Genomic DNA, 15274 nt, shown 5'->3' with positions numbered 1-15274 from the left:
GATGAGGGTTTGATCCCTGAGTTGGGAAGATCCGCTGGAGGAAGGCATAGTAACCCATTCTAGTATTCTTGCCTGGAGAAGCCCATGGACAGAGGAGCCTGGCAGGCTACAATCCATAGGGTCACAAAGAGTTGGATCCAACTGAAGCGACTGAGAACGCACTCACTCTGAAACTGGGATGTGGTGTGTGAGAACTTGACCTCACCAGAGGTCAAGAATGGAAGTTTTCTTTTTCTTCTTATTGCTATTATTTTGTTAAGGAAGTTGAGATACAGGGGACTATTACTATCCCATGCTGTCGTGAGGGTGAAGTGCAAGTCCTTGTTTTCCAGTTTATAATGTGGGCTGGGGGTTAGCAATTTACCTAACCACTCTGAGCTTCTCAGATTCTTCATTTGTGAAAATGAGATAATAGTATCTTCCCTGGCTTCTTCCTAGGGGATTTTGAAATCAAATGAGGTCAATTTTTAAAGGACTTAGTGAAATGAAGGATGTTTTACATATGTTGAGGTTTAAGGATTATTCATAGCTTCTTGACATTGCTTCTTTCTAAGGTATGACACAGGAGCATTTTGAAATGTTATGTTGCTCCCCAGAAGTAGACTTTCAAAGTTGGTAATTAAAAATCATAACAAGAAAGAAGTTTCATTTCATGCTTACTCAACTTGATGGTGTTTCTGAAACTGTGCTGACGTCTAAGTGGAAAGTGAATTCCACTCAGAATTGTTCTGGCTCAGTTTGTACTATCGCAACAAGTAGGAGCTTTTCCTAATGCTTAGAATTTTACCCTTCATAAGTCAAAGTTCTAAGAAGTTCACCAGGAAATGTCTTTGGAACCCAGAACCCAAGGCCGCTTCTCCATTGTGGGAATTTACTAGTAAAAATGTGGGAGACAGTACATCATGTGTGTTCAATGTCTACCACTCCATGTACCTGAGTGGAGTGATTTGTGTGCTTGTGAATTTCCTGCATCTGAAGTTTTATAAGAGAGCTATCTCTCGTGCTCTGTTACTGTGGTGTCATCTTAGAAGAGTCAGGAGGCAAACCCAACTGATGCCTTAGCTCCTAATTATATTTTCTTTAAGATGCACTGAAGACATCTGCATGGATGATATTTGAGAACATGAAGACTTTGGAAGGATGTGGCAGCTGGTTGGTGACCATTGACCTCTGTTTCTTCACTCTTTTGGCAGCTCAGCTTCCAATGCCCAGTGGTCTGGTTCTAGGTGAGAGGTGGCATTTTCCCTGGACTGAAACACATACACCAGGATTCTGTAGGCATGAAGGCTGGGACTGGACATGTGCGCAAATTTCTTCTCCTTCCTCTTTTGTTTTCCCTTACAAACTAACTAGTGAATACAAATATTCTAAACCCTAAATTCCTGGAATCTCAATTGTCAACAAAGAGATCAGAGCTGTGAGGTTTCTATAGAGAACGGGACTATACACTCTATTCCCAAGTCTAATATTTTATTTCTCAGTCTCATAGATTCTTTTCGGGTACTTGTTTTCTTCTAAAACAGAAAATCTCAGTCATCTTAAACAAGAGAAAAACCATGATTGGAGAGAAAGAATTAAAGTTTTTCTATTTTAATGTCTTTATTATAAACATGGCTTTATTTTTAAGAAGTGAAGAATAAATGTATAAGATGAAAACAATGTTTTTTGTTTTGTTTTTGTAAACAGGAGTTTGCACTGAATGTAAATTTGTAGATTTGTTGAGAGAGGCAGTAAGAATCTTTGGTTATTGTTTTGGATTTTGGTTTTGATTTTCTGTTCTTTGAGTTCGTCGGAGAGCTCTCATATTTGGTGGCTATTTTTATGGTGTCTATGGAATCATTCTGTGTTTGAAATATTTCCTTGTAAAAATGTTTGCCCTTATAGATTTAGTCAAATAGGATTTGTTTTCTTAAATGATAAAAATTTGGGTTGATTTTTTCTAATGGTTGAAATGTTTAATCTATGGCTATGTGGTGATATAAAATAGGGGGCTGAATACATAATCTTGTGATCATTTGCTACATCTCAGTGAAGAGTAGCCCATGCTTTGCAAAGACATGCTATAGAAAGATGTAAAAAAATACCTGCTCTTGTATAATATATTTGAGTGCCTAGTTATTGTTGGAAAAGACCCTGATGCTGGGAAAGAATGAAGGCATGAGAAGGGGATGACAGTGGATTAATGGTTGGATGATATCACCGACTCGATGGACATGAGTTTGAACAAGTTCCGGGAGTTGGTGATAGACAGGTAAGTCTGGTGTGCTGCAGTTCACAGGGACGCAAAGAGTTGGACATGACTGAGTGACTGAACTGAACTATTGGTAAGCAGAGATATTGTTTTTTGTCACATTGGTTCGGTAGCGCAGTTGGGAGTTAGAAGAATTCTGTAGCAGTGTAGCAGCTATGGTTTCTAGAGTTTGCCTTTATTCCATCAAGAATATATAGAAGCTGGGGCTTCTCTGGTGGTCCAGTGGCTAAGATTTAGTGCTCCCAATGCAGGGGGCTCAGAATCAATCTCTGGACAGAGAAATAGATTTTGCATGCTGCAACTAAAAGTTCTCATGTCCGAAAGAAAAATCCCATCTCCCACACCTAGGACCCAGAGCAGCCAAATAAATAATTTTTGAAGAAAAAGTATATAGAAGTTTTTCAGACAAGTTGTTTTTATGATAAAGAAAATCTGAATATTTGCAAACTTACAAACAGCTTGGTAATTCTTTTTCAAATTTTCAGTGTAGACATGCATTGCTATATATGAATCCAGTATCAGAACCCTACTGTATGATGGTGATTCATGTCATAACACAGACATGTCACCATATATGTTTAATTTTATATGACTTCAAACCTAGACCCTATGCTTTATTTATACATTTTGTCACTATTTGTATCATCACTATATAATTTCCACTGAGGTTTAAATGTGTATATATAAAAGGAGTGTCAAAATAAACAGAAGGCAGTCAAGTAAAGACATCAATTCTGACTGAACTCTAGGCTTCTTTTTATGAGTACTCAGCCCTCTTTATGTTGTTCTGAAGATCTAATTACTTTACCTAGAGCTTATTTTCCTGCCCTATTTGACTAAGAACACACATGAGGAGACAGACATCATTTGTAAAAGTCCAAAATCCTTTTGATCATTTGCTTATTTTCCTACTGCTTAACTGCAAATCTCCTTTATCTTGGTACCTAAAAGGAACAAAAAATTTTGAACTAATGACAGAAGTACACATGATGGCTTCTTTCAAACTTCTTTTGTGATCTGTCATTTATCAATAAAAGTAGTAACTTTTTCCAAGGATCATGCATGAAGAATATATTGGCACTCTGCTGAGAACCATGGAATTGAAACTGGTGAGGAAAATTAACAATGGATGGAGTTAAGATCTAGAGATAATAAAGGGGCAAACTTGGGACTCTTTCCATGTGTTTTCTTAGAACATGCTTTCCTTGTTAGAAGCACAATCGGTCTTTCAGAAAAGAAAAGGAGCAGAGAATCAGAATAAAGTAAAACCATCTTCTTTAGCCTTTGATACTACAGTTATAAATATGTACTCCTACTTTCTATAATGTAATAATTTAACATTTCTGTACAGAGGTACATGACCTGTGCTGTAAGGTGGTACAGGCTTCCCAGGTGGGGCTAATGGTAAAGAACCTGCCTATCAATTCAGAAAACATAAGGATGTGGGTTCCATCCCCGGGTCAGGAAGATCCCCTGGAGGAGGGCATGGCAACCCACTACAGTATTCTTGCCAGGAGAATCCTATGGACAGAGGAGCCTGAGGGGCTACAGTCCATAGGGTCACAGAGAGTCAGATACAACTGAAGCGACTTAGGACCCACAAGATGATACAACATGCTTAACTCTCCTACTTGCTTGCGCAAAAGAAAGACAGCATTGATATAGATTTCCCTAGAACTAACACTATGAGAGAATGTTCCCTCTTTAAAGTCTCATGTGCTGAGTATTAAAGAATAAACTTCAGCACCCAAATTCTTAAGTGAATTAGAGGATGCGTGAGCCCTGAGTTTTCCCTAACACCCCCTGGGGATAAGTGATAACCTAAGAGAGCTGATGGTCGCTGTCCAGCTGTGACCAAGAGGCATCTGATGGTGCAGATTCTTATCCCCTGCTCTCCTCTCACACTGACATTGGAATGGTACGTCGGAGTTCAAAAAACTTTCCATGTTATCCTCTTTGATCCGCAATAGCCTTCAGAGCTAGGCAGGACAAGAAGTTATAGTTTCTTCTTACACAAGAGGAAAATGAAGCTCACTGATGCTTGGGACCTGCTTGAGGCCATGCTGGGCAGCTGGATTAGAACCCCGCTCCTTCTTTCATTGTGGTTCCTACCTGCAATGTCGCCTGTGAAAGTTCTGATAGGACTTGAATAGGAACTCTGGGAGGGGCATCTGCCAAAGAACTCTAATCGGGATAAGGGAACAATCCTCCAATTGGGAAGGAGTCATAGGCGGTGCATCCACCCCACGGGTGAGACTTCAAATTGAGCTTTGGAGGCTCTTGCTTATAATTGTGGGATGCAAACTGATATTATCATCACTTCACTTGCAAAACTGCAGCTCCAGCTTTTCTTTAACAATTGAGTATTTGGAAATTACCCCAAGAGCACCAGCTCCTTTCTGAGCTATTCCTGAGGTCACTGGACTGGAATCATACTCTATACCTGATCATACACTTACTAAGGGATTGATATGTGCAATCTCAACTGGTATTGGAATTAAAATGCCCCCTGGACACTTTGGCTAATCAAAGAATGCTCCAGTTTAGTGTTAAAGGGTATTTGTGTCTGTAGGGGAATCATAGGTCCAGATTACCAAGGAGAAATCCAACTAATTTTACAAAATGAAGGAAAGGATGATCTATTTATTAATAAATGTGATTGAATTGTCCAATTGTGGATTCTTTCATGTGTAATTTTCAAAATACAAAAAGAAGAACCTCCCAATTTACTAACAGTTAGAGGTGTCCAAGCCAGGCTTCAGCAATATGTGAACCGTGAACTTCCTGATGTTCAAGCTGGTTTTAGAAAAGGCAGAGGAACCAGAGATCAAATTACCAACATCTGCTGGATCATGGAAAAAGCAAGAGAGTTCCAGAAAAACATCTATTTCTGCTTTATTGACTATGCCAAAGCCTTGGACTGTATGGATCACAAGAAACTGAGGAAAATTCTGAAAGAGATGGGAATACCAGACCACCTAACTTGCCTCTTGAGAAATCTGTATGCAGGTCAGGAAGCAAGAGTTAGAACTGGACATGGAACAATAGACTGGTTCCAAATAGGAAAAGGAGTACATCAAGGCTGTATATTGTCACCCTTCTTATTTAACTTCTATGCAGAGTACATCATGAGAAACGCTGGACTAGAAGAAGCACAAGCTGGAACTGAGATTGCTGGGACAAATATCAATAACCTCAGATATGCAGATGACACCACCCTTATGGCAGAAAGTGAGGAGGAACTAAAAGGCCTCTTGATGAAAGAGAAAGTAGAGAGCGAAAAAGTTGGCTTAAAGGTCAACATTCAGAAAATGAAGATCATGGCATCTGGTCCCATCACTTCATGGGAAATAGATGGGGAAACAGTGTCAGACTTATTTTTTTGGGCTCCAAAATCACAGCAGATGGTGATTGCAGCCATGAAATTAAAAGATGTTTAGTCCTTGGAAGAAAAGTTATAACCAACCTAGATAGCGTATTCAAAAGCAGAGACATTACTTTGCCAACTAAGGTCCGTCTAGTCAAGGCTATGGTTTTTCCAGTAGTCATGTATGGATGTGAGAGTTGGACTGTGAAGAAAGCTGAGCACCGAAGAATTGATGCTTTTGAACTGTGGTGTTGGAGAAGACTCAAGAGTCCCTTAGACTGCAAGGAGATCCAACCAGTCTATTCTGAAGGAGATCAGCCCTGGGATTTCTTTGGAAGGAATGATGCTAAAGCTGAAACTCCAGTACTTTGGCCACCTCATGTGAAGAGTTGACTCATTGGAAAAGACTCTGATGCTGGGAGGGATTGAGGGTAGGAGGAGAAGGGGATGACAGAGGATGAGATGGCTGGATGGCATCACGGACTCGATGGACATGAGTCTGAGTGAACTCCGGGAGTTGGTGATGGACAGGGAGGCCTGGCGTGCTGAGATTCATGGGGTCGCAAAGAGTTGGGCACGACTGAGCAACTGAACTGAACTTAACTGAACTGAATGCCTATGCAATATCACATAGGAACCTGGAATGTTAGGTCCATGAATCAAGGCAAATTGGAAGTGGTCAAACAGGAGATGGCAAGAGTGAACATCAACATTTTAGGAATCAGCAAACTAAAATGGACTGGAATCTGGAATTTAACTCAGATGACCATTATATCTACTATTGTAGCAAGAATCCATTAGAAGAAACGGAGTAGCCATCATAGTCAACAAAAAGGTCCGAAATGCAGTACTTGGATGCAATCTCAAAAATGACAGAATGATCTTTGTTCATTTCCAAGACAAACCATTCAATATCACAGTAATCCAAGTCTATGCCCCAACCAGGAATGCTGAAGAAGCTTAAGTTGAACAGTTCTAGGAAGACCTACAGGATCTTCAGGAACTAACACCCAAAAAAGATGTCCTTTTCATTATAGGGGAATGGAATGCAAAAGTAGGAAGTCAAGAAACATCTGGAATAACAGGTAAATTTGGCCTTGGAGTACAGAATGAAGCAGAGGCTAACAGAGTTCTGCCAAGAGAATGTGCTAGTCATAGCAAACACCCTCTTCCAACAACACAAGAGGACTCTATACATGGATGTCACCAGATGGCCAACACTGAAATCAGATTGGCTATATTCTTTGCAGCCGAAGATGAGATGCTCTATTCAGTCAGCAAAAACAAGACCAGAAGCTGACTGTGGCTCAGATCATGAACTCCTTATTGCCAAAATCAGACTTAAATTGAAGAAAGTAGGGAAAACCACTAGACCATTCAGATATGACCTAAATCAAATCCCTTATGATTATACAGTAGAAGTGAGAAATAGATTTAAGGGAATAGATCTGATGGACAGAATGCCTGATGAACTATGGACGGAGGTTCGTGACATTGTACAGGAGACAGGGATCAAGACCATCCCCATGGAAAAGAAATGCAAAAAAGCAAAGTGGCTATCTGAGGAGGCCTTACAAATAGCTGTGAAAAGAAGAGAAGCAAAAAACAAAGGAGAAAAGGAAAGATATACCTATCTGAATGCAGAGTTTCAAAGAATAGCAAAGAGAGATAAGAGAGCCTTCCTCAGTGATCAGTGCAAAGAAATAGAGGAAAACAACAGAATGGGAAAGACTAGAGATCTCTTCAAGAAAATTAGAGATACCAAGGGAACATTTCATGCAAAGATGGGCTCAATAAAGGACAGAAATGGTATGGATCTAACAGAAGCAAAATATATTAAGAGGTGGCAAGAATACACAGAAGAACTGTACAAAAACAATCTTCATGACCTAGATAATCATGATGGTGTGATCACTCACCTAGAGCCAGACATCCTGTAATGAGAAATCAAGTGGGCCTTAGGGGGCATCACTATGAGCAAAGGTAGTGGAGGTGATGGAATTCCAGTTGAGCTATTTCAACTGCTAAAGGATGATGCTGTGAAAGTGTTGCACTCAATATGCCAGCAAATTTGGAAAACTCAGAAGTGGCCACAGGACCGGAAAAAGTCAGTTTTCATTTCAATCCCAAAGAAAGGCAATGCAAAAGAATGCTCAAACTACTGCACAATTGCATGCATCTCACATGCTAGTAAAGTACTGCTCAAAATTCTTCAAGCCAGGCTTCAGCAATACGTGAACCATGAACTTCCCGATGTTGAAGCTGGTTTTAGAAAAGGCAGAGGAACCAGAGATCAAATTGCCAACATCCGCTGGATCATGGAAAAAGCAAGAGAGTTCCAGAAAAACATCTATTTCTGCTTTATTGACTATGCCAAAGCCTTTGACTGTGTGGATCACAATAAACTGTGGAAAATTCTGAAAGAGATGGGAATACCAGACCACCTGACCTGCCTCTTGAGAAATCTGTATGCAGGTCAGGAAGCAAGAGTTAGAACTGGACATGGAACAACAGACTGGTTCAAATAGGAAAAGGAGTAAATCAAGGCTGTGTACTGTCACCCTGCTTATTTAAGTTTTATGCAGAGTACATCATGAGAAACGCTGGGCTGGAAGAAGCACAAGCTGAAATCAAGATTGGTGGGAGAAATATCAATAACCTCAGATATGCAGATAACACCACCCTTATGACAGAAAGTGAAGAGGAACTAAAGGGCCTCTTGATGAAAGTGAAAGAGGAGAGTGAAAAATTTGGCTTAAATCTCAACATTCAGAAAATGAAGATCATGGCATCTGGTCCCATCACTTCATGGGAAATAGATGGGGAAACAGTGGCTGACTTTATTTTTCTGGGCTCCAAAATCACTGCAGATGGTGATTGCAGCCATGAAAATAAAGGACACTTACTCTTTGGAAGAAAAGTTATGACCAACCTAGAAAGCATATTAAAAAGCAGAGACACTACTTTGCCAACAAAGGTCTATCTAGTGAAGGCTATGGTTTTTCTGGTAGTCATGTATGCATGTGAGAGTTGGACTATAAAGAAAGCTAAGTGCCGAAGAATTGATGCTTTTGAACTGTGGTGTTGGAGAAGGCTCTTGACAGTCCCTTGGACTGCAAAGAGATCCAACCAGTCCGTCCTAAAGGAGATCAGTCTTGAGTTTTCACTGGAAGGACTGATTTGAAGCTGAAACTCTAATACTTTGGACACCTGATGAGAAGAGCTGACTCATTGGAAAAGATACTGATGCTGGGAAAGACTGAAGGCAGGAGGAGTGGACGACGGAGAATCACATGGTTGGATGGCATCACTGACTCAATGGACATGAGTTTGGATAGACTCCAGGAGTCATGATGGACAGGGAGGCCTGGAGTGCTGCGATTCATGGGGTTGCAAAGAGTCAGACACGAGTGAGTGACTGAACTGAACTGAATGCATATGCATGGAAAAAACTCTTTAGATAATGGGTTCCTGAGAACTCCTGTATGTTTATCCCTGAAGGCATTACAAAATGCACTGATACTTGGTTGCAGGGAACCGAATAGCATTATAATACAGTCAACACAAGTATTACGTACCTATTTTATATGTTATATATTGTATTTGGAAGAGTATTGGTTGCTACATTTTACTGGGAATTATCTGGACTTTAATAATCATACCCACTTACTGAAAGATTGTGACAATGCACTGAGAGACTGCTATGTGGACCAACCTCTCAAATTTGGGAACCTTACTTATTAGAGGTCATCGACTATCTTGCCTAAATCCTATCATATGTTTTTTGAAACAGCCCCTTGAATTGTATGTATTGTAACCAATGATGTAGAAACTACTTCATGTATCAGTTAGGAACTCTTTTTTTTTTCTTTTTTTTTTTTTGATGTCTAGGACATGTTGATCGTTTATATTGAAAGGGTGCCGCCTATTACTTCCCCCCCATGAGAACTCAGGTATTATGGACTCAAATGTTATTTCCTACTCTTTCTGTCTCCAATATTAGCTTCCTCTTAGAATCCTCAGGTAAGAATTTGCAAGGAACCAGTGTTACAAAATTTCAGAGATGAACAGAATTGTGCCTTGCAGAACATCTGTGATTACTACTATTGCTGCCAATAAGTTAATGGATATAGGAATGTTAGGAAAATTAAAATGGAGGAAGTCTTGTTCAGGCTTCAGAAGCCTGCTTCTGACCTGCCTGGACACTGCCTGGATTCTTTGCCTGCCTGCAAGCACAGCAAATCAGTGGCACTTTAGATAAGAACAGGAGTGGGTCTTGGAATTCTTGAGTTGCTGGAGGTCTGGCCGACCCCCGCACCTGTCCCAGGGTCTAAGAAGTCTTATGACTCACAAGGTGAGACAAGCTTCACTGCAAAAGTTAAAGAAAATCAAGAGCTGCATTTTTGCATGCTAACTGATGATTATATCAGTTTTGGGGCTGGGATTATAAGCAGGGGCCCCCAAAGCTGCAATTTGAAGTCTCACCTGTGGGATGTGGGATGAACACACTATCTGGGACCATTTCCCAATCGGGACTCCAGATTGCTGTTAACGAGGGTCTTCTCAGTGCTGTTCCAGTCTGGATGTAGGTTGTCGGCCCAATTCGGTGACATTTATGCTGTTACTTCTGCCGTTTCTTTTCTTTCAATGACCGTATATTGAAATTGAGCCAAGCAGTCCTCTATAAAAAACTGAAACTGTTTGTGTGGAACGAGTGATTTCTTTTGTTAATGAATCCTTTGAACCTAAAATGAGGGTAAAATTTTCAGCAAAACAATAATCCAAGGTTTTGCCGGGAGTCCAGAACTACAGCAGTTACCATTCTCATGGAAAGAAGCAGGCATTCCAGCTCTTTATCTGGTTTATCTCTTGTTTCACTGCTCTCACCTTTATAGCTAACTCTACAAATCTTACCCCAACACCTTTCTCTTCGTTTCTTCCTTCCTCTTTATACATTTCTACTTCCATGTATTTGCAAAGATCTCATTGTGTGTGGTGAGTGTTGTGAGAACTTGACATACTGGAAGAAAATAATCGATTTGTCAAAAAAACCAAAAGAACAGTTTTGTCTTCATTTCAGCATGCCCTAGTTTGGACAAGTGTTTTGCCTGCCATGTTTTCATTTCAACTAAAGCTTCTGTGGAAAGCTGAGGGGATGGTGTTGTGGGCAGAGAATAACTGTCACGGCTTCATCCCTTGGACCACAGAGGGCCTTGCCCCAGCATTCACATGACTGAAGTGTGAAAACACTCTGGCTGCACTTATATATAAAAGTCTCTCTTACATAACATGGTTGTAATCATTAGTCCAATTCTACAGATGTTTTACTCATAAAAGTCCTAGTTAGGAGTCAAGGCACCATTATATGCAGGAAGCTTAAACAGGACCCCAAGACAGGAGGCTTTAGGAATCCACTTTCTTTTTTTCACTAGTGACATTTGAGTTAGGTCCATCTTTCTCATATCCTTTAAATGAGTACAATCTTTTAAATAAGTCCTTACTGTTCATGAAGCGCTTTTCCTTTCTTAAGGCATAACATTTACTTATTATTATTCTCTAATTTTATTGAGATATAATTGACATATTCTATTATGCAAATTTAGCATGGGCAGTGTATTGACTTGATACACTGATATATTACAAAATGATTTCCACCACTGAAGTGAAGTGGTAGTTGCACAGTCATGTCTGACTCTTTGCAACCCCATGGACTGTAGTCTGCCAGGCTCCTCTGTCTATGGGATTCTCCAGGCAAGAATACTGCAGTGGGTTGCCATTTCCTTCTCCAGGGTCTTCCCAACCCAAGGACTGAACCCGTGTCTCCTGCATTGCAGGCAGATTCTTTCCTATCTGAGCCACCAGCAGAGCCATAGCTAACTCCTTATTCATGTTATATGATTACAATTTCTTTTTCATGGTGAGAACATTTAAGATCTTCTCTCTCATCAACTCTCATATATATAATACACTATTATTAATTATATTCACCAGGAGATTATATCTGAGGCTATTTGATCCCCAGAACTTACTCATAACCTGAAGTTTATACACTTCAACCAATATCTTCTCATTGTCCCCTCAGCCCCTGGTAACCAACTTTATACTCTGTTTCTATAGTTTTGCTTTTGAAGATTCTGCATATAAGTGATATAATACAATATTTGACTTTTTCTGTTTGACTTATCTCACAGATTATAATGTCCCCAAGGTCAATCCATGTCCCAAATGACAGAATTTCCTTTCTTCTCACAGATGAATAATATTGTCTATATGCACACATATCAATAAACATGCCCCACATCTCCTTTACTTAATTAGCACTAAATGGACACCTAGGTTGTTTCCAAATCATGGCTACTGCGAGTAGCGCTGCAATGAATATTAGGAGTCCATATATCTCTCTCAATTCCTATTTGAATTTCCTTTGGATATACAACCAGAAGTGGAATTACTGGATTGTACAGTAATTCTATTTTTAATGTTTTGAGTAACGTCCATACTGTTTTCCACACTGGATGCTCCATTTATCCACTAACAGTGTACAAGGGATCTTTTTTTCACATCCTTACCAACAATTGACGTTGCTTGTCTTTTTAATGATAGTCATTCTAAAAGGTGTGAGGTTTTAGCCCACTGTGGTTTTATTTTTATTTCTCTGATGATTAGTGATGTGGAGCACTTTTTCATGTACCTATTAATGATTCAGGTGTCTTTTTTGAAAACATTTTTATTCAGGTTCTTTGCCCATTTTTTCAATGGTTGTTTGCTATTGAGTTGTATGAGTTATTTATATATTTTTGGAATTAACTCAACAGATATATGATTTGAAAGTACTTTCTTCCATTTCATAAGTTGCCTTCTCATTTTTGGAATGCTTCTTTTCCTGTGCAGAAGTTCTTCAGTTTGCTGTAGTCTTACTTGCTAACTTTTGATTTTATTGCGTATACTTTAGGTGTCAGATATCCCCAAAGCAATCATCACCAAGGTCAGCATTAGCAGCTTTTTCTCTATGTGTTCTTCCAGGAGTTTTGTGGCTTCAGGTCTCATGTTTAAGTCTTTAATCCACTTTGAGTTAGTTTTTGTGATTGGTATATGATAAAGGTCCAGTTTCTTTTTTCTGCATGTGACTATCTAATTCTCCTAATGTTAGTTTCAGAGACTATCCTTTCCTTACTGAGTGCTTCTGTTCTTAGTAGTCTCTGATTCTTTCTCTCTGTGGTATTAGTTGTAGCATGTTCTTTTTCACTTACAATTTTATTTGAGTCTTTGTGCTCACTAATTTTTTCTTCTGCTTAGTCAAGTCTCTATTGAATTTTTCAGTTCAGCCATTGTAGCCTTCATTTCCAAAATTTCCTTGGTTCTTTTTTATCTTTTCTATTACCTTTTTTGAAATTCTTATATTGTTCTTGTATTCTTTCCTGATATTATTGTTTGTGTATTCTCCTGTAGACTTCTAAGCACTTCGATAGTAATTATTTTGAATTATTTGTCAGGTAATTCCTTTATCTCTATTTCTTTGTGGCCTGTTACTGAAGGTTTACAGCATTCTTTTGGTGGAGTCAGTGTTTCCCTGATTCTCCCTGGTCCCTGTAGTTTTGTGTAGATTTCTGCTCATTTGCTGAAGCAGTCACCACTTTCAGACTTTATGAAGTGATTTCAGTAAGAAAGGCTTTTACCTGCACGTGTGGACACACTGGTGCATCTTGTGGCCCTAGGTCTAGGGTTGCAGGATGCCAAGTGAGAAGTGTGTGGTGGCAGTGTGGCAGAGGAGGCATAATGGCTCTTAAACTCAGGCCATTGAGTTCGTGGTATTGATAACAATGCGGTCCTTGTGAGTGTTACTGGGTGTCTGTCGTAGTTGCAAAGGTTCTTGGGTTTTTCAGCTGTGCCTCCAGGTCCAGTGGTTAGGGACCACTGCAAGCAGTGGTGGTGACCAGAGCTGGTAGTGTGCACACATTTGGCTCTGGAGGCCAGCTGCAGCTACCTATGTAGTGACAGGGATAAGATATGGCATTTATGTAGTTGTTAGGGTGGGACGGGCAACTGCTGGTGCACTGATAGTTCAGAGGCCCTGGCTGTTGGCATGTACAACTCTGGCTGTTGGGTCTTGCTCCAGGTACCTGGCAGTGCAGCATGGTAAGGTGCTTGGGCTGACAGCCTGCAGGTGCTCAGCTATAGGGGCTGGTTGCAGGTAATCAGGGTGGTAAAGGGCAGCGACAGAAGACAAGGTCTCGACTGGGCCCACAAGCGGTTATGGTGACTATGACTGTCAGATGTGCTTTCCTGGGGCTGCAGAGTCTTTCCTGCGGTGAAGGCTGGTGATGGATGTCAGGCAGCAGCGTGCAGATGTACAACTAGAGGGGCTAGACCCAAGCATGTGCACAACTGCTGGTGGGGTGCAGCCACAGGGGTCTAGACTTGCATTTTATATACTTGTCTTTTATAGCTGCAGAAGCCTGGGCTGGCTGCTCGTGCAATTCCTGGGCTCTGGGAGGTGGAGGGAGGGATCCGAGAAGGACTTAGGTGGCTGGAGTCAATGAATTCAAATACCCGTGTGAACGCCTGGTGAAATATGCAAGGAGATTGCAGCAGCTATGCTGTCCATTGGTTTCTTCCTTATTGTCAAAAGGTGGTGGTTTCACTTGTAAAAGCAGATTACTGTGAACCTCAGTCTCTTCCCACTGGCACCTGGGCATAAGGTAGGGACAGGTATCCTGATGGAATTAGGCTACTCTTTTTCCATCAGTTTTGTGAAGTCTTAAATTGATAGTGTATGTGAAAACTCTTTGAAAATGTTGAAACACTATACAAAAAAGCATATAAATAAATATGCTAAATAAATTGTTAGATTAACTGATCTTTGTGATCTTACATTGCCACTAGTAATGCTGTAAATTAAGTACGTGCTATCAAATGTTACTTCACACTGGGCTATGCAATTCTTTGATTTTTTTGTCTTCTATAGAATTTAATATGCATATTTTCTTGCTTTATAATATTTTTTATTCCAGTAGACATTTTTTTACTCTTTTGTTTTAGGACTTCCTGGTTTTATGTAATTGTCTAATTTTGTTTCATGGTTTAAAGAAGGAGTGTGTATTAGGTAATTTGTCCCTTTTATTTAACCTTTTCTAACACTATTGAGCAACTATAAGAAATTATTTTTTGATATTTCTCAGTGTTCATAGTGACACAAGTTCTATGGGGCAAGATTTTTCTATTTTAAAATAAATCTTTATCTTACTCAATTCACACGGGTTGCTGTTTGTCCCAGTTGTCCAGACACAGGAAAGTTGTAAAAGACATTTTCACAATGGCTTGGCATTTCAAAATTCTTGCAAATATTGAAAGTTAAGAGTTTTCCAGACACACTCAATGTCAGATCAGAATTTTATTTGAAATGTTTACTGCATTAGCTATTGAGATGATAACAGTTTGTCCTGTAATCTATGCATGCAGTTGTGTACGTCTCATGTTGTAGGTAAGAAACCAAAGTCCAGGATGTAGTGACTTAAGATCATGCATGCAGGTGGGAGGAGAGCCCTGGAGCCCCACTTGACTTTCTCTTTGTTGGATCACCTGCTTTTTACCCGTTTTGTTGCAGAGAGTTGCCAACCTTATTTCCTGTAGGACTCTGTCCTTGAGTACGTATCTAT

The 15274-nt window shown here is 40.0% G+C and overlaps 1 long non-coding RNA gene across 2 annotated transcripts in view; it reads left to right on the top strand.

Annotated features, from left to right (window-relative positions):
• LOC106502429 overlaps positions 929-15274 on the top strand; it is a 51669-nt gene continuing 37323 nt past the window's right edge. For both annotated transcript variants that reach the window (XR_001296011.2, XR_001296012.2), the window contains exon 1: positions 929-1226. This is a non-coding gene — a long non-coding RNA (uncharacterized LOC106502429). The remainder of the gene's footprint in view (positions 1227-15274) is intronic.

Source organism: Capra hircus, chromosome 8 (genome assembly GCF_001704415.2).
Source record: "Capra hircus breed San Clemente chromosome 8, ASM170441v1, whole genome shotgun sequence".
In the NCBI taxonomy this organism is placed as follows: Eukaryota; Metazoa; Chordata; class Mammalia; order Artiodactyla; family Bovidae; genus Capra; species Capra hircus.
The sequence above is the reverse complement of the archived record's forward strand: the minus strand, read 5'-3'. Positions and strand labels throughout refer to the sequence as shown.